Source organism: Palaemon carinicauda, chromosome 18, assembly GCF_036898095.1.
Source record: "Palaemon carinicauda isolate YSFRI2023 chromosome 18, ASM3689809v2, whole genome shotgun sequence".
Taxonomy (NCBI): domain Eukaryota; kingdom Metazoa; phylum Arthropoda; class Malacostraca; order Decapoda; family Palaemonidae; genus Palaemon; species Palaemon carinicauda.
In genome coordinates, this window is record NC_090742.1 from 53,712,518 (window position 1) to 53,733,073 (window position 20,556).

General features: G+C 34.9%; 1 protein-coding gene across 14 annotated transcripts in view; it reads left to right on the forward strand.

Moving 5' to 3' along the window:
• Positions 1-2,273: 2,273 nt before the first annotated feature.
• KrT95D (phosphofurin acidic cluster sorting protein KrT95D) overlaps positions 2,274-20,556 on the forward strand; it is a 396,291-nt gene continuing 378,008 nt past the window's right edge. For 12 of the 14 annotated variants that reach the window (XM_068392357.1, XM_068392366.1, XM_068392358.1 and 9 more), the window contains exon 1: positions 2,274-2,428. The gene's annotated coding sequence lies outside the window, so the exon portion shown is untranslated. The remainder of the gene's footprint in view (positions 2,429-20,556) is intronic. The other 2 variants (XM_068392370.1, XM_068392371.1) reach the window with 1 other exon arrangement.

Genomic DNA, 20,556 nt, shown 5'->3' on the forward strand with positions numbered 1-20,556 from the left:
AAATATATTGCTCTTTTATATAAGGAAAATAATTATGAAAATTGGCTGTACTGTAAATTTATCCTTTTTATCTACAACTTTATTTTGTACAAAATTTGTACTCGGCATTTGTTCTTCTTAAAAACTGTTTTGAAAATTTTGTCTTTTCTTAACCTCGATAAATGTTTACGATTTGTGTAACGTCACTTCGTCGAGCAGCTTCCTTGGTGGCCGTATTTCTGTTTTCCTCTGCTGTACATAAGGGCCCTTCTCTTCTTCGAAGAAATTATTTATATAATCTAAACAATTTGTCGTCTTCCCAACGAGTAATGAATTACTCTTTTGTATTTTAGGAATATATCATTCTCACATTGGCATGGTTTTTCATTATTGATTTTTTTTTTATGAAGTTCATTAACCAAATTAGAATAATTTATATAAGCCTAGCAAATTATTATTATTATTATTATTATTATTATTATTATTATTGTTGTATAACTTGAATTATTAGTTATACCGTCTTCTTTAAGTCTATGCTACTTAAGATTTAGGGTTTTATTATCTATTAACGTGCTTTTTCCAATTTATATGAGGCAAGCACGAATTTCTTCATTTGAAGGACTTTGCTTTGGCTTTGTGGTAGACTGTAGTCCCTATCGGCTGCCCTGCCTGACTTAGCATAGGCCCTGGTAGCGTATGCTCCTGTGTTGTACCAGTCACAAGCGTCCTTCCTCCCAGCAGTGTAAATTGTCTGAATTATATTCCCTGTTTTCAACATTTCAAAATGCATATTTCCTATTTTGTGTCATTTTAATTTTGGCTAATCTGTTGAATATTTTTAACAAGGGTATAGAGTACCTGTATTTGTACATAAAATGATATTTTATTTGTATTATATGCAGTAGTGCCATCAATTTTTAGCTTGCTTTTGAACTCTACTGTATAAATCTGAATTTTACTCTTTTGAGCTGAGAAATTTATCGTTATTAGATCGTTTCAGATTATTCGTTTTACTTTCTTTGTGGGATAAATTCATGGAATTGCAAAAGTTATTCCCCTCAACTGCCGTATAATAATCGTCGTTTCTATTAATGTCTGTTTCCTATGTTTTAGAAGCATGCGCACACATTTGGTTACAGGAAGTGCTCTCTCTCTCTCTCTCTCTCTCTCTCTCTCTCTCTCTCTCTCTCTCTCTCTCTCTCTCTCTCTCTCTTTAACGTTGAATGAATGTTTATCTTAACTTGGAAAAGCTAGTTTTGTCTCTTTGCATCCGTAAAGAACTACCATAAATTTACATGAAAACCGTTTGTGTGTCTGTGTTGTGTGCGCGGGGTATATGCACACTTATTTCCGATGATAGCGAAAGCAGGGTAATCAGGGAATTATTTTTCGAACAAGTTTTCCGTTATGGAACGAAAACACTTCAAAACCAAAAACTTAATGGGAATCGTTTGGTAATATTGTATTTTGTAAAAGCCTATTCGTGAATATTCACACCGTGGTATGTGATCCTTAATCGACCATCCCTCAGTGGTGCGCCAAGGATTGCTGTGGGCGCAGTCAGCGGCCATATAATGTGCGCCTGTGCTTTATGACGGAGAAAATGTATGCTAATGTAGTTTGGCACTAAGGTAATTGTTGTTGCCTTCCAATGTAATTATCATTACGGATGGCATAACCTTGTTTAGAACTTTTAAAGATCACTTTAGGTATGGCTTTAAACTTTCCTTTGACATACGTAAAGTCTTTGTTTTTGTACCTGGTTATGTTCGAAATAAAGTTATATGTTTTATGGTTGTTTATAAACAAAATAAGTTACTGTCAATATCTTTGTTGAGACTCACGGAATACCATTTTTATTTCTATTACATCATGATGGACGACTGTGTGTGATGTCCCTTCTGTGTAAGTATTTTTCACTTGTATTTGATTATTTTTAGTCACACGTCATATCGAAATTGGGAGAAAATGTTGGATACATTCTTACCAAGAATCATGATGTTTCGAGGAACGGTATTAATCATAATGCCATTGAGGTGGCCGAGTAGGTGGGTAACTAGAAAACCTGTGCGCGTGTGGTGCCCTCCCCATCTCACCCTTCCCAATTCTCTCTCTCTCTCTCTCTCTCTCTCTCTCTCTCTCTCTCTCTCTCTCTCTCTCTCTCATGCGCGCGCAACCCTCTGCCTTCATCCCTCACTTCCCCTCACTCACACACGCACAAATACACACACGCACACACACCACATACAGATGGTGGGGCCCAAGGGGAGTCTCATTCTCTGGCTCTTCTACCTCACCAGTGTTCTCACGACCGCCGCCAGCGAGGGGAGTATTCTCTGCTCTCGTCCGTGTTGCCCTCACTTGTACACCTCTCTCAAAGTGATATTAAGACATTTCCCTCGTCTTTGCTTACAGCAACCATCGTTGCCCTCATCGGGCTTGTCTCACGGTATGGTGACCGGGCTTACAGGCTCCTCCTGTAAGGGTATTTTAGGCCTCGTAGTGATCGTATTCGTTCGCTTGTTTAAATGATAAATAATGAATTCGAAAAGCTAATAAGGGGAGTGGCCCTCCATTGCCAAGACCAGCAGGACGAATAGAGTATGTTTGGCAGTGTCATTCTCCAATTTTTGATCCCCTTTCTGGATGTGCCACTTCCCTCATCATGACACCCCCCCCCCCCCCCCCTCAATAGTCGAGAAAAGATCACGTCCTATTATTGCTCTGATGTGAGGGGAACACGATCTTTATAGTAAGACGGGAGGGAAGGCCCTCGTCGCAAGTGACGCTTTGGAAAACCAGTTTTTTTAGGGGATAAAAGGTTTTGAATATCCCTCGTGTATTGTGTTGGCACCAGTCGTGCAATTTTAAAAAAGAAGTGGCGTTGATCTTAGTGGATGAGTGCATGTGTTGCTTATTCCTTATTTACATTCGTATATAATGTGGTGATTACCAGTGGCTACGCACATACTAATGGATTCAATCATTTTGATGTGTACAGTTGTTATGTTCGATATGTTAATTCAATTTGAAGATCGCTACACTGTGAATGTATAAACTATTCAAGTACTATGATTTTTTAAGACGAAAGCGAGAAGGAAAGTTAAGAAATCTCCATAATTAACAAGCCAAACGTTGTTAGGCCTCCAAAAACCAGGAGACAGAGGAGATACGTGCTCTGCGGATATCTCGGAACTACACCTGGTTAACATGTCATGATTTGGTCGTCCAAGAAGTTTATTTTAATGATGTTTTCCACTTTAGCAGTGAAAGAATATATGCGTAAATGAGTAAGTGTGTAGGAGGTTGAAACGCTGCGTATGCTAGAAACTCAACTTCCAAATATTTGTAGGTGTAATGAATTATTGACTTTTCATTTATCTACATATTTTATGGTAGTTTCTTTTAGTGTGGGTTTTCTAATTATTGAAACTAAGATAAACTCTGGTCACGGTTATTGTTTTGTAATGTGAGCCTCAAGCCACTTATGTGCGAAATGAGGCCCTTGCAACGTATTGCTTTTATGGTCCATTGCAGCAACGCAGGGATTTTATTATGCACCTTTTCAAGGGGTTCGCGAAGAAAGGTTTGCTTCGTTGGAAGCCTGTGTATCTGTGTACTTACACATTTATATTAATATTGGAATTTATATTGGGTAATAGTTCATATAATTATATTAATATTTAAATTTGAATTGGGTGATATTTCATGCACACATACAGTATATATATGCACACACACACATATATATATATACATATATATATATATATATATATATATATATATATATATGTGTGTGTGTATATATATATATATATATATATATATATATATATATATGTGTGTGTGTGTTTGTGTATATATATATATATATATATATATATATATGTGTGTGTGTGTGTGTATATATATATATATATATATATATATATATATATATATATATATATATATATTTCTGACAAAAGTTTCCCACCATCACCAAACCAGAGTTGGCCAGTGTAGTGGTGAAAACTGTCCAAAACCTAGACATGAAAGGCCATGTCTGAAGCTTTTGTCCTGTAGTGGACTAGAAACGGCTAAATTTGTTGTTTGTGCGTATAGGCTATATATGGTGGATTTGCGAGGTATGACAAGCTTTCCTTGCCCAGGTACGCATACCTCTATACGTGTTATTTTATGTTGTTTGAGATCGTATTTTAAGTATTGCATCCAGAATTCGTGAGTACTTTTATAAGCAGAAGAATAGTTTGAGGCCGTGTTTATAAAACAAAAACTCGTGTATCCAAATCTTTGTATATATCTTTTTTTGCATGTTAATTAGATTTTGATGAATGAAATACAGTAAACATGTGTTGTGTAGTTTTAGCTGTGCTATTTTGAAGATAGGTTTAGATATATATAATTTTATTATATAAACATGAATAGTGCGCAATTTGTACTCAGACATCTATATAGAAGTCACACTTATCATATTTTGTGCCACAAGCTATTTCCGGTATTCGCCGGTATTGACGGTGACGGTGACGCCTGCTGCGGAATTTAATTAATAGAGCGCCTGGGAAATATGTTCATAAATAGTGTCATACTTACGTTTAGCGGGTCGACGGGCGACCGTCGTTAAATGGGAAATCCATTTCCCCGTTAAAAATGAAGCAGATATTTGTGTCAGAATCCATATTGCAGTTATATCCTGAGTTTTGGTAAAGTTATGGTGGTGGTTGATTGATTTATTCGCAATAAGAATCTAGATTTGCGTCGATGTATATGCTTGTCTGTGCCTTCTCAAAAAAGTTTGCATTTTTCTATCAGTTCGTCTTTCTGACCGTCTGTCTGCCTGCCAGCAGGATGACGGGAAAAGTGCTGCACGATTTTGGATGACACTAGATGAACGCATTCGTCCTAGTATCAACTCTGGTTAATTAACTTTTGATGGGCATCATGAAGATTTCGCTGAGGAAATGGATTCACCATATTTGACAGAAACTCGGATCTGGTAGGGGTACACATTCGCTGGTGGGCAATTCAGATTTATGAATTTCATTATTCGTAAGGAGTATTGAAACAAAAAGGTAAAGTTTCAGTGGATATTTAACCAAATCTAATATTAGTAAAAATGATTCTATATTTACAATATACGTTAAAAAAACTACACAAAACAGGTCTTTTAGAGTTTTGTATCGCAAGGACCATGCGAGATTTGATTTATTATGAGCAGGAGGGTATTGTATGGGAACATCTGAATGGAAAGCATGGTCAAGGTTATGAAAAATCTCATACAAAATAAGAAATTTGATAGACCGTAAGTTCTTGACCAACAAATTAAGATGACATTCAGCAGCTGAAGGCAAGACAGGAGAACAATACTCAAAACTAGGCAAACTGAAAGAAATGAACACTTCTTCAGAATAGATTAATCACGAAAATCTTGAAGGACTTCGTCAATAAGCTAATTTTTTTGTGCAATTAAAGAGGAAACAGACTGAATGTGTTTCTAAAAAGTAAATTTTAAATCAGGAATCACACTTAACATTTTAAAGGAGTCAGATAGAGTTGAAGAAACATTATCAGTGCAGAGATCTGGATATTAAGGAGCTACTCTCCTCAACCTACTAATAATCATACTTTGAATTTTGTTAGGGTTCAACGTCAAGCCCCATAATTTGCACCATGTAATATTAATTTTAGCTAGGTCTTTATTACGGGATTCAGCAACCCAAGATCTACATTCAGGAGATAGAATAGAGGTAAAGAGAGTAGCATCATTTGCACATGCAACGAGCTGGTTTTCTAGGCCAAACAACATGTGTATATGGTAGTAACAGTAATAGGCCAAAATACTACCCTGAGGAACACCAGATATCACATTCCAATACTCATTATGGTGCCCATCAAGAAGAACTCTTTGCAAACGATTTCTTAAAAATTCATTAATGATGCTAAGAAAAGACCTCCTATTCCCTACTGTTTGAGTTTGAAAACAAGGGCCTCATGATTACGCGGTCAAAGCCTAAAATCAAGGCCAATGCTGTCCACATTCAAGGGATTTCTGTACAGCATTGGAGATTGTAAGAAGGGCATGCTCCAAGGCCCTTTCTCAAGGCAAATTTGCAGTCTTGAGAAGGTTTGCCCATATGCAAGGAATGGAGAGCAGTAGGTTTGAGAAAAGCGTAGCATTCTTCAACATGAGGAGGTAGGGAGCGGCGTTGGAGATATCGGAGACGCTGGATAGCGAAGTGAAAGAGGTATTGGAAAAGAAGTCCTTTATCTATTGATGTTCGGAAGAGTGCTACACGAGAGGCTCATCCTCAAGGGTTCACTAATTAATCTATGAATGGTACTGTAACCATCGTTTACTTTCATCTGGAGCCATTCCAGTGAAGAAATAGCCGAGTATTGAAAAATTCATACATTTGTATGAACTCGAAAATCTAATAAAGAATGTCATCTTAGTTACAGTAACTGCAACAGAAAATGAACAGGCATAAGTTTATTAAAAAGCTTTACGTATTTCATAGCTTAGTGCCAGTCCTCATTATGCGTCTAGTAGTTCCATTATAAATCAGTGGTCATAACCAAGATAGGAGTTAATAACCTGATGCCATAAAATATGCTGAAGCCAAGATGTTGACAATTGTGGAGTTAACACTATCCCTTCTGAGAGGAAAAAGGCATGTGTTCAACCAAATTTATACATATATATTTATCAACACATGCGTACGTATTGCTTGCACATACACCGGATAGTCTGGCCTATTCTTTATACATTCTCCTCTATCCTCATAGATCTAACGACACTTAAATAGCCGAAAAGTTTTTCTTCACGCAAAGGGTTAACTACAGCTCTGTAAATTTTCAGTTGGTACTTCCCTCTTGGTAAGGTTAAATGAGACTCTTTAGATAGGTGAGCAGCTCTTTTAGGAGAAGGACGCTCCAAAATCAAAGAATTGTTCTCCATTCTCTGGGAGTGCCATAGCTTCTGTACCATGGTCTTTCACTGTCTTGGGTTAGAGTTCTCTTGCCTGAAGGTACACTCAGGCACACTATTGTGTTTATTTCCTAATTTGTTTTTCTCACTGGGCTATTTTACTTGTTAGAGCCCTTGGGCTTATAGCATCCTGCTTCACTAACTATGGTTTTAACTTAGCTAATAATAATAATAATAATAATAATAATAATAATAATAATAATAATAATAATAATAAATCCATCCTTTCATTAAAGCTGTCTTAATACCATTTCGGTCTTTGTACGTTAATACATGTCAACCTTTCAATTATTCTTAGTCTGTTATATTCAAGGTAAATAATATTTTTCAAGTTCCAATATTCTTTTCTCTTTTAGCTGCAATATACGTCAACACTCTAATTTCTTGAAAGAAGAAGGGTTTAATCGTGTAAAAATTATGATAATTCTGTTATGTATGTAATCACACACAGACACACACACACACACACATATATATATATATATATATATACACATATATACACACACACACATATATATATATATATATACACATATATATAATCCTTAAACTACATAAAAATAGTGATAAATCTCTGATTGAGAAAGGGAGACCTCATCACTCCTCACACTCCTAAAATATTCTCAGCGTGCCTATAAGAAAGTTTTAAGAATTTAGATTGGGATAATGAAGGAATTAACATTAATGTGGAATATCTTAACAACTTAAGATTTTAAGATGACATAGTACTTTTTAGTGTATTATAGGAGTAATTGCAAATGATGACAGAAGATTTGAAGAGAGAAAACAGAAATTTAGTATTGAAAATGAATATGAGTAGAACTAAGATAATGCTCAATAATAATTCAGACAACAAATAAGGGTAATGGACAAACCTCTAGAGATTTTTTATGTATATACGGTCTTAGGACACACAGTAAGTGTTTCTCCAGGACACAAGTCCGAAATAAAAGAAGTATAAGCATGGAATGGAGAGCGTTTGGTAAGCAAAATGAGATTATGAATAGTAAAGGAAAATTATTTATTCAGATGGTCGTAGCAGTATTAACTTACGCATCAGAAACTTGAAGCCTTACTAAAGCCTTAGATTATAAGGTAGTTACAACTCAACGACCTATGGAAAGAATAATGATGCGAGTAACTAAGAGGCTGAAAAAGAGCAACATGGATAGAAGAGCAAGCTAAAGTAGAGGATATTCTAATAATGAAATGGATATGGGCATGCTAAATAATGAGAATGACAGATAATAATGGGCATTATGAATAAGATAATGAGTACTGAGAGATTGCAAAAGAAGCAAGGGAAGGGAAAGATGACAATGGATTGATGAGCTAAGAAAATTTGCGGGTATAGAATTGCATCGAAAGAATATAAACAGATGCGTGTGGAAAGTCATTTCTGAGGCCTTTGCCCTGCAGGTGACCAGCAACGGCTGATGATAATGATATATATCCATCAATCCAATAATAGTCCAGGTTTTGGGGCTAGTATCTCCATGACCTCGTCCAGTGTGAGACCTAAACCATACAAAACCGCGAGCATTGTTAGGGGAAAGGACGAAGACGACCAAGAAAACTCTTCATATACGATGTGAAAGAGGAGTGGTCTTGATAACCTAGAAGAGGTGAAGCTGCTGTAGAGTTGGGGAAAGTAGGGATAAGAGTTTGACGCATTTGTCGTGAGCTGCTGGTGTAGTTTTATTATGCATCTAACGTTTAGGAAGGTTTTGCTGACACGTATCTCAGTATTTCATCTGCAATTTAGTAGCTCAAGGGTTTAAGTTCTTGTGTTGTTTTTCTTATCAAGACGCATCCAGTTTAAGGGAAACTGCTGGTGTTATAAATATATATACCAGTATTAAAGAGAACGCGTTTGGCATATATATATATATATATATATATATATATATATATGTATATATATATATTTATTTATTTGTTTATTTATTTATTTATATATTTATTTATTTATTTGTTTATTTTCGGTCACGCCTAACTCCCCGTCCCTCGGGTACATTTATAGTCATACACATAATAGTAACAGATTCGTTTTTGAATAATTTGCTCTCGTATACATGTTTACTAATGGTTGTATCAATCACTGATATGAATTTTAAATGATTAATTATTTTATCAGTCGTTCCTTCACCTTTGGCCTCTTTCGCTGTTTTTTTTCCTCCATTTTAATTGCTAAAAACTTGAATCTAATTATAAAGATATGAATATTTTATACATATTTTCCAGCATGTACCGTTCTTTCAAGGTATGAAAGTTCATTTCGTTAATTTCAGTTTAGTTAGTTACCAAATTAGCCCTTGCCTAACCATGCCATTCCTTTCGAAGGTTTGATGACAGATATATCTTTAGATGTATTTTACTCTTTTTATGAGTAATAAAGAATAAATTGGCCGACCGAATGGGAAGTTGGTGAATTGTGTTAGTGTCACGTGGATATTGAGGTCGTTGGTTTTCGCGTCTGATACCTCGGTTTCATAATGTCAACACTTGTTAATATCGAATGGATGCAACCTAATTACGATAATGCCATGCTGTTGGAACTTATTTTCTCACCTTTTTTATGTTACCTGCTATGATGGTTTGTTTTTTGCATCTAATATTTTTGTTTGTATATAAACGGATTTGTTGACAAATAGATGTTCAGTGCTTCTAATAATCCTACAAAACATAGTAGATTTCTTTGTCTTTCATTGATTTCTCAATTGATTATTGAAGTTAGAATAGATTTATAGATGTAATGTGATTCATAGAAATATATATTGTCATAAAACTTTAAAAACTGACTTGTACTGCAAGGCCTTGCTGCTCTGTAGCATGAGAGAACAACGATCTTGTGAAACGTCTCAATTTAATTTAGAAAATCTTTTGTAATTTATCTGCACTACCATGAAAATAAGAAGTGTAAATTGAAGATCATTTAGACGTATGCTCCAACAACATCCCCTAGAGAGGAAGAAATAGAAACAATTTTTATGAAGATCTGGAGATATTTTTGAAAAGAAAAAAAAAAAAAAAGAAGGGCTTGATTTACATTTGTTTTGGATTATTTCAATGTAGGTTATAGGTTGGCCAGAGCACGAGCCACCTGTCGAGATACTACCGCTAGAGAGTTATGGGTGTCCTTTGACTGGCCAGACAGCAGTACTACATTGGATCCTTCTCTCTGGTTACGATTCATTTTCCTTTTGCGTGCACATATTCTTATTAGATTACCAAACAATTCTTCTTCACCCAAGGGGTTAACTACTGTACTGTAATTGTTCAGTGGCTACTTTCCTCTTGTTGAGGGTAGAAGAAAATCTTTAGCTATGGTCAGCAGCTCTTCTAGGAGAACGACACTACAAAAGCAAAACATCGGGTAAAGCCATAGCCTCTTTACCATGGTCTTCCACTGTCTTGGGTTAGAGATCTCTTGCTTGAGGGTACACTCAGGTACACTATTCTATTTTATTTATCTTTCTCTTGTTTTGTTGAATATTTATATTTTTACTTTTCCCAGTTTCCTTTCCTCATTGGGCTATATTCCCGGTTGGAGTCCCTGGGCTTATAGCATCATATTTTCCAACTAGGGTTGTAGCTTAGTAAGTAAGTAATAATGATAATAATGATAATAATAATAATAATAATAATAATAATAAAATAGGTCAAAAGAAGAGAGGAGAATTAGCAATAAGTAAATTTGGAGTAGACGCAAGAAATGACAGAGATGTGCTTGTAAAATTTGCTGAAAGAATCATTCTTAAAATCATGAAGATCCTTTTTATATAAAAAAGAACACAGAAAATGGATAAAGAAAATCCTAGATGGAGAAACGGAAACGAGATTTTATTCTCGGTGAAAAAGCAAATTTTGTAAAAGATATAACAGCATTACACAATTTAGAGTCAAACTACCATAGAATGGTGAGAAGTAAAATTTGTCCAGGTCTATGGAAAGGAAGAGAAAAACAATTTTAAGAAAGAAAATAAGCATTCCTGTAATGAGAGAAATATCTGATTAGTTTAGTTTAGAAATATAGAATAGGTACTCCCAGCTACATGATGAAATGGAAGCAAGTAAAGAAGAAATACAGTAATTTCATAAAATTTGTAACGGAATCAGCACAAGATATCGGTGGAAAAGTTCCTGAACAAGGTCAAGGAAACCTATCAGAAATCAACAAAACATAATAAAGAAAAGATTGGAAATGAGGATAAAATCCAAGAGAGATGAAATAGAATCCAAAACAATAACCAAACTAAAAACCGAAGATATTCGAAAACACAATAAAACCAAAATTCAGGAAACCTTTAAGAAAGATAGAAGTATCGAAGGCTTGGAACAGGGCGACAACAGATATTTGCTTTGAAGAATGAAAATTCAAATATTATCAATAAAACAGATGGAGTGATAAAAATTGCAGGGGACTTCTATACAGTGCTATACAATAGTGATATAAAAAATAACTTTGCCGATAGAAATAATGAAACACCTGAGCCGGCACCAAAATTAACAGTAGAAGTAAAGAAAGTATTAAAAGGTATAAAGGTATGAAAAGAGGCTAAGCTGTAGAAGATGGCCTAACAATTGATTTGATAATAGATAGGGGAGATTTCGTAGTAGAAAAACTCGTTGAACTTTACACAAAAATCACTGCAAGAATGCTCTTTGCCTACAGCTTGGAAAAACTTTGTCTTTATATTAATTCACAAAAAGGGAGACACAAAAGACCTGAAAAATTACCACCTAATAAGTTTACTCTCGGTAATGTACAAAATGTTTGCAAAGATATATTAGGCTGAATAGGCAGACAGGTAGACTTCAATCAACCAACAGAGCAGGTAGGCTTTAAACCGGGTATTCACTACCTGGACATATATAGGTAATGGAATAATCAAGAGTATGGCAAACCACTAAATATGGCATTTATAGACTATGAGAAAACTTTGGATTCTGGATTTGCATGGAAAGACCATAAACAGACGGTAGTGGAAGGACAAGTCTGAGGCCTTTATCCTGCAGTGGACTAGTAACGGCTGATGATGATGATGATGACCATGAAAAGCAACTGACTTTAGACATTATATGTTTTGATGTTTATCCTATTCAGGTATTTGATCTAGCTTTGTTTGTGTCGTAACTCATAAGACGGCCGGATAAGAATCAATGAAAAACTAGGAAGAAAATAGCCATGAGTAGGTACAGGAAAAAGAGGAATTGGGTCACTATTCCACACAATTGAGTTAGACCAAAAATAGAATTACAACTATATACTAAGTGTCTTTTAAGTCCTTAGTTCTCTTCCACTCAATTATTGAGAAATCAATTACCTATAATTAATTAGTTGTCTATTTCATTTCTTATCTTGTTAAAGGGAGTTAGGTGTTGATTGACGAGATTGCAAATCCTTAGTTAGATTAGACATAGTTGCTTCGTCAGGAGATGATGTGTTATTTCCTTGTAATCTTTCTTTGGTATATATTTTTATTTAAAAAAAATTTATGTTCATTGTTCTTTAGGGAACTGTTTTTGTAAATTTAAGTATAACATTTGATTTTTTTTTTAAATGTTCATATATATGATTATCATCAATCACACAGACACAAACACACACCCATACACACTCGTACTCAATCACAAACTCTCATTCATTTTCACCAAAAAGGCGGGGACCGCTTTCATGAAAAAAAATCGAGTTCGTGATCTCATCACGATCTAGCATGTTAGAGAGAGAGAGAGAGAGAGAGAGAGAGAGAGAGAGAGAGAGAGAGAGAGAGAGAGAGAGAGAGGGAGTTTGTAATAGTTCTAGCTACTACAGGGAGAACAAAATCTTTCGTTTAGAAGAGCAATTAGAGCAGGAAGCTATCTTGTTGAGGCCGGTATCAACGTGTGACTAGTCTTCTGTGGTGTCTAGAAATTACATCTCCCAGTATTTAATTAAATGGTAAGGAATCCCGTTCGTAGCTTCGTAGATACTTGTTTGGAAATTATATGTGTAATAATTACATGAGACGGTAGATCCCTGTTGTCACCTTTACGATAATGGAAGACTGGATTCTCCTAATGTATGTTAACGCTGTGATTGGTTGGAAATATTTCGTCCAATTACATATGGTGTTTTACATGAATTTCTTGTTTAAAGGTGTTAATTGGTTCTTATTCATAATTGATAATGCTTTTTGCGATTATATTGCTGTGCAGTTTTTAAGAGAAAATTCGTGTTCCTTGCACTCAGATACACATATAAGTACAGCAAAAGGCTAAGGTCGACCGATTTTTTAAGTGGATAGAGCATTTTTTTTTTTCAATTAATTTTTATTCTTAGGTTTTCTTTAGTAATATTTCGGACGCGCAATTATACACACTTGAATATCTTTTGGGTGGACGATCGCTAAGAAATGCCAGATGATGGCGGAACTTTAGTGAGCTCCTCGAGCTTATTGGGTCAGGGTCTTTTTTTTCGGGTGAATGGGGTAATAATCTTATCCAAAAAACATTTGATTTATTTGAGAAGAGTAGTACCATCTAGAGACAGGCTCTCATAGGAAAAAAGTTTATATCGTATAAATACTCTCTCTCTCTCTCTCTCTCTCTCTCTCTCTCTCTCTCTCTCTCTCTCTCTCTCTCTCTCTCTCTCTCTCTATGTATATATATATATATATATATATATATATATATATATATATATATATATATATATATAATATGTGTATCAGTCTTTGCATTCCATAGAATAGTGTAATAATGTCTAAAGTTTCACACGGGGGAGGAGAAACCAATTTAGGCATCACTGAAGCGTTCTTAGAAATTGCACATGTATTTGGTCAGTGTTTTTTTGGCTCTTAATATAATTTTAAATTAAATATCATGAAACTCTCTCTCTCTCTCTCTCTCTCTCTCTCTCTCTCTCTCTCTCTCTCTCTCTCTCTCTCTCTCTCTCTCTCTCTCTCTCTCTCTGATACTTTTGTATTTTATTCATTTTCCAGACCTACCTACATGCAACGTTTCGTTAGAATGATGAAGTAAAAAAGGTTAAGGTAAAAAGAAAGACGAGACTTAGTTTATTATAGTCAGCGAAGGCGTTTATCCTTGAGAAAAGTACGAATGCTAGGAAAAGGAAATTAGGTATAGGTTTCATGATAGAACACATGAGAGAGAGAGAGAGAGAGAGAGAGAGAGAGAGAGAGAGAGAGAGAGAGAGAGAGAGAGAGAGAGAGAATACGAAGCAACAAAAAGGCTTCTTTTTCTATCATTGCACTTCGTACCTACATGTGACTTCATATGTGGTAGTTTTTAAGCTTACAGTATAACTTCAGAAGAAAGGAAGACCAGACGTAAGAAATATGCTCTGCTGTTCATTAATTAAGAGGGAGTTCTAAAATATCCTGTTTATTACTGTGAATGTAATTTTCCTGTCATTTTGTAAATAAGATTTGTCGCCAGTACCTTAAAGATTATTCTTAGCGCCGAATATATTTATCCATATTTACCTCATGTGTATGAAGTTTCGTTTTCCGTCCTTTCTTTAACACCTACTCCATTGTGACCAACTAATTTGTGAAATATATTTTATCGAAGATCCTTTATTAAAAAATGTAAAAGTGTAAAGTTTTTATCAACTTCTGGGATCTTCCTTCCCCACAGCAGATTTATCAGCGAAACCTTTTGACAAAATTAGCTATCAAACTTTTGGTCTGCTCGTCATCTTCCACCTTTTTCATGATTAAAGCTGTCATTTAGTCAGTGGGTGTGTTTGGTTTTGTCGTTGTGTATATGCATATGTGTATATATATATATGCATATATATATATATATATATATATATATATATATATATATATATATATATATATATATATATATATATGAGAGAGAGAGAGAGAGAGAGAGAGAGAGAGAGAGAGAGAGAGAGAGAGAGAGAGAGAGAGAGAGAGAGAGAGAGAGAGAGAGAGAGAATATTAAAAAGAATAGGTCCTTTTTGTCATTAAAATTCAGTGGGAATGATGCGTAATTTTTTAACGTTAAATTCATTGTTACCATACATTTGAAGTGACTATATCTTTTATAATGAAGCTGTCTGGTTATATGGAAATCTTAGTAGACTTTGAGCTATTTCATTTGACTACTTTATTTTTAAATGTCTTGTATGCCCTTTGCAACAACTAACAACGACAACTTCTTCCTACGAGCATAATATAGATTTGTTACTAATTTGATACATTTCCGTGAACTTTGTCGAGGTCACAGTTTTATTGCTACTATGCTAAACTTATTGAAAATCAAGAGGATAAATATTCCTTTTGAGTGTTTAACATGTATGTTGTTAATTAGTCTTGCTAGAATGCTATTAAGTCTTCCTCTCCATTTCCTTTTATGTTGTGCTTATGAAGCTTTTCCTCCATTTTAGTGCAGTAATTAAGCATTACCTCCCTTCAATACATATACTCACTAAATGACTACTTAAATTCAATAACTTTTCAGAGACCTCTGCACCTCCATGTAAATATAGAGGACAGCTTTGGTACACATGTTATTATGCATTAAACTTAAACGCGGATTTATTCCGTTACGATATACTTAGAGGAACTTCCTTAGGAGATCTGGGGCGTTACCTCCCGTACCGACCAGGACTTTTTTCTTTATTGATTTTCAGCTAATTTCATGAAGTTAGACGTTGGCTATTTTACAATAATAATAATTGTCGTTATTCTGCAAATGAAAAAAAAAAGACAAGAAAAAAAAAAACATGGAAGTGCCACAAAAACGCCTCTCAGATATTGGAGAAGACATGTTTAATGGTCATCTTAAATGTAAGAAAGCCAGTTAACTCCTCTGTGTCCTATGTCCCTCTTTCCCCTCCCTCTAATGCTCCCAAAATTAAATTCTTTGCTCTCGTGTGGGCCATTTGGTTCTACCTCCTCCTCCCCATCTATGTCGGGGAAGTTTTTTTTTCCGCTTGTGTATTGGCTAAATATTTCTCACTCTGTAGCGTTAGTAATTTGTTAAGGCTTACATCACATATGCACACCCTTCCGAAGGTAAGAATGCTTTTTCTAATATGAAAAAAAATGGTAAAGATTCTGATATTTCCTGTCGAGTGAAATATCATTGTTTTAAAAGCATTTTAGATTTATAATTTGATTATGTACCCTTGTGTTCTTCCTTGTATGATGAAGTTTAGGAAATTATTCTTGGGATGGTACCTGAACTATTTGGTAGGTTGCCTCATACTAGGAATGACATGATAATATTATCAAGGCCTATGAATGCCTGAAAAAGAAAGTTGGTACTATTCCGCAAGGAAACTTGAAACGCTATGGTCATAATTTCCAGGTCAAAGCTGCCAATGAAACTCAAACAGTATTATTGAGTAATTTTACACACACTCCTTCAGTTGTTATCCTGAGTGCCTTTCCTCACCGCACCTTTAGCCATGCAAAGGGAATAATGTGTTTCTATGAGTTTTCAGTAGAGGGTATACTGAAGAGAGGTTCCTCCTACTGTTTGTCATTTTAGTAGTATGTTCAATACCATACTACTTTACTATAACAAGATTGGAGGCTTTAAGATTGATGTTAAGAAAAAATTCACCCACGACCAATGCAATGTTTTAAGTTTTATGAGTTAGTACATGTAAATGTTAAATATACTAATTGAAAAAGATGTTTTTCTGCTCAAGTTCCATGATACTGTGTAGATTGTACAGCAAACAAGTGTTTATCCTTGTTGCAAGGGCGTTCACTATCCAAACTCAAGATAATGTTCCTAATACATAGAACAATCTAAAATTGAAACTGCCAATAGCATAGCAAACATATTACCTTTGGTGCAGCTAGAAAACAAACTATTAGGTATTGATTCAGCTTTTGTTTGTGTAGTATCCAATACCCCAGATTCAACTAATAGTTTGAATACTTCTCATTCTTTGATAAGTGCTAAATTTCAGAATGCTGAAAACTCCACCTACTCATCATCAAGTTCCCCCAAAACAAATCACCAGGAGAATTCTATTCTGAAAGCTTTTTCAGGTACAAAAATGTGGTTTGCCCCCCCCCCAAAAAAAAAAAAAAAGAAAAAAAAAAACGTAGTATAGCAGTGCTTTTGGTATACCTAAATTATTTTCTAAACATTTATTTAAATAGATCCACTAAAAATAGCAAATAGTTGGACTACCCAAAATTGCAAACCTAAACAAAAAGACCAGATTCCTATACGGAACATATGGAGCATATGTAGAGGAAATAACGTGCACTGGAAAGTTCAACCCCTCCAAAATAAATAAAAAATAAACAATGATCAATGTTTGTCAGTCCAAAAATGCTTCCCCTGCAAACAATCTACAGGCAAGTTCACTTGCAGGTACACCGATTCTAATTTTTGTGTAAATAAGAAAATTTCCTTGACTCCTGGCCTGTGAATCACCCAAAATCATGACTAATCAAACTACCAAGCAAGTAGTATAGGTTGAAGTGCTTAAGAATCCATATGAATCTTGAGCAGCTGTAGGAAATCTTAATAACTGATGTGCCCCATAAAAAAAGCCATCTCCAGTTTTAGGCATATCTGGTAAATCAATGAGTTTACTTTACTTACTTTAAGGGCTGCTTATCTGGTCCTGTACAGCATGGGAACGTTACTCTCCAAGGTCGTTTTATGATGTTCATTCGAGAGCATTTAACATTTCACAATGCGTGTTACTCACTGCTAGATCGTCACTATCCAAGCGCTCGTTGAATAAGAAAGTCTCCAGTTTCCTCTTGAAAGCCTTGATATCTTCATTTATTCGGATCTCGTGTGAACTTATTATATAGTCTCGGAGCCTTTTCCTCTTTTCGTCTTCGAGCCCATGTTTCCAATCCATACACTAACACTGGTGTTATTACTGTGCTATAGATCGTGACTTTTAGCTTGGTCTTATTACTGGTATACTGTAGGTCTTGACTTTCAGTTTGATTGGAATTTTCTTAGGATCACTTACTACACATACTACTCTACTCCACTTCCCCCAGGCTGCTTTTATTTTATTCTCAACTTCAACCTCACATCCTCCCTCCTGACCTAGCCTATAGTAGATCCCAAGTATCTTAAATTGTTTCACCTGTTTTCTAACTAAGCCTTTTCTTAAATGCGTGGATATGCTGTCCTTACCTTACTTACTGCTCCCCAAAGCTTCAGTCTTATCCACATTTACTCTCAAGCCACACATCTTGAAAGTCTCTTGTCACTCTAAAACCCTTCTATGAAAGCTTTCATCTTTTTCAGCGGTAATCACCAAATTATCTGCAAATAGTAACTCTCACAACTTCATCTGATCTCTTCACTTAACAAATCTAAGACCACCACAAAAAACAGTGGTCTTAATGCGGATCCATTCTAACCAAGTTTTTTTTTTTTCAAGCACCAAGCCATCACTTCTCTTGTTATTCTATCACAAGCCTTCTCTAAATCTACAAAAGCACAGAAGAGCTTCTTTTTTCCATCTAGCCTCTTTTCCTCTAGCTTCCTTACTATAAAAGATGGCATCCACAGTCCTATCCCCCTTTAATCCATACTGCTGTTTCCCCATTTTTACAATGTCTCTCAGTCTCTTATCTAGTACCTTCTCAAAACTTTATAACCATGCTCTGTTAGTTTAATTCCCCTATAGTTACTACATTCCGCAACATTATTTTTTTGCTGAAATATAGATAGGCCTTCCATTAGACTCTCCTCCAGTCTTTAGGCATTATTTCCTCTTCCCATATTGCTCTTGATAATTCCAACATCCATTCTTCCCCCTCTGTAGCTAGTATCTTGATCATTTTAATTTGAGACGGATGGAATTGGTGCTCTACCATTATTCGTTTTATTCAGTACCCATTTTACTTCGGTATTCCATATATCCATTACTGACCCAATATACCACTCTTCAAATTATCCTCGTAACTTGCAAGTAGTTCTTAATAACACCACTCCAAAAAAAAGTTTGGACTGCACTTCTTGATTTCAGACTGCATAGAAAATAATCAAGAAATAATGTCTTACAAAAATTGTAGTGAGAAGACATAAATCTATAAATCTTACATAAGGTGACACTCAAATCCAATTCTAAGAGAAATAAAATTTTTGGCAGTAATATTTGATACCCACCTCAGTTTGTAAGCACACATGTCTTGCATTAAATGTAATGTTAGTTCTTTATGCATATTTTTCATAAGATTTTAGTAATTCTGACCATCCTTTCCGTTCAGATCTTCGCAGACTTTACAATTCTGTACGTAGTACTAGGTATGCAGTTAATTCTAACATTCATGCATTCTCTAACTTAAGGCTAAACACTGTACAGTATTATAAAGGTTGTATTTCGTTTGTGACTAGGTTGAAGAATGCTTTTCGTAATGAGGGAGTTGAATCCATGGAACTTCAGAAGTTCAAACGAGCGAATGTTTTCAAGTCGAACAGGTCGACATAAGTCACTCTTCATAGTTCATATCATCATATGATAAAATGAACTATTTTAACAACGTTAAAATAAGTCGTTCATATATTATATGAAAGATCTATTTTAACGTTGTTACTGGTTCAAGATATTTTATATTCTTCATTGCCTCGCATGTAGTTTATTTATTTCTTTATTTCTTTTCCCCACTAAGTTATTTTTCCGTGTTGTAGCATAGCTAGTAATGATAATAATATTAATCATGAAATCTCATACAATATGAAGTACATGGCGATTAACTTACTGATGATCTATAAAGAATTAGACCCGTTCCACACGAGCAAATTGAATCCGTGCGTAGTATTTCCGCATGTCAAAAAGTAGGTCTTCACACGAGCGGTTGTTTGCCGAGCGGTTCGTCTACAACAGTGAAAAGAATTCCCAATTCTGTCGCTGTTTGTCAAGATGGAGGACGTAAAGAAGAAAGTGATCTTTGGGTATATAATGAACTGGATACTAAAAAGAAGCAACTACGTAAGTGGTGGACCCTCCCAATAATAATAATAATAATAATAATAATAATAATAATAATAATAATCAATATTATAATAATTATCATAATAGTAATAGTCTTGCAAACACTCCAAGTGGGTGGATTTCGTGTAACCTATTGTACCTATTTTAATTTCTTTGTGTTATTTTCTCCATCCTCATTACACTACCCGATTGTACATTCTTTTTCAGCATCAATCATCCTGATTTCTTTTAACACACTGACCCCCCCCCTCCCTCTCTCTCTCTCTCTCTCTCTCTCTCTCTCTCTCTCTCTCTCTCTCTCTCTCTCTCTCTCGCGATCAAATATTGGATATAATTTAACTTACCTAACATATAAGACAATGAAAACTATCACTTGTAAATTATAATCATAATCTTATTTCGTTTAGTGTACCTCTGCTGTTACAGTGTGTACTGATGATAATAATAATAATAATAATAATAACGATGAGCATATAGGCTAATAATAATGATAATAATAATAATAATAATAATAATAATAATAATAATAATGAGGATATAATAATAATAATAATAATAATAATAATGATGATGATGAAACACAATTTATATCAATCACTGAAAAATAGTAGCGGAAGAGTAACGCCTGCCC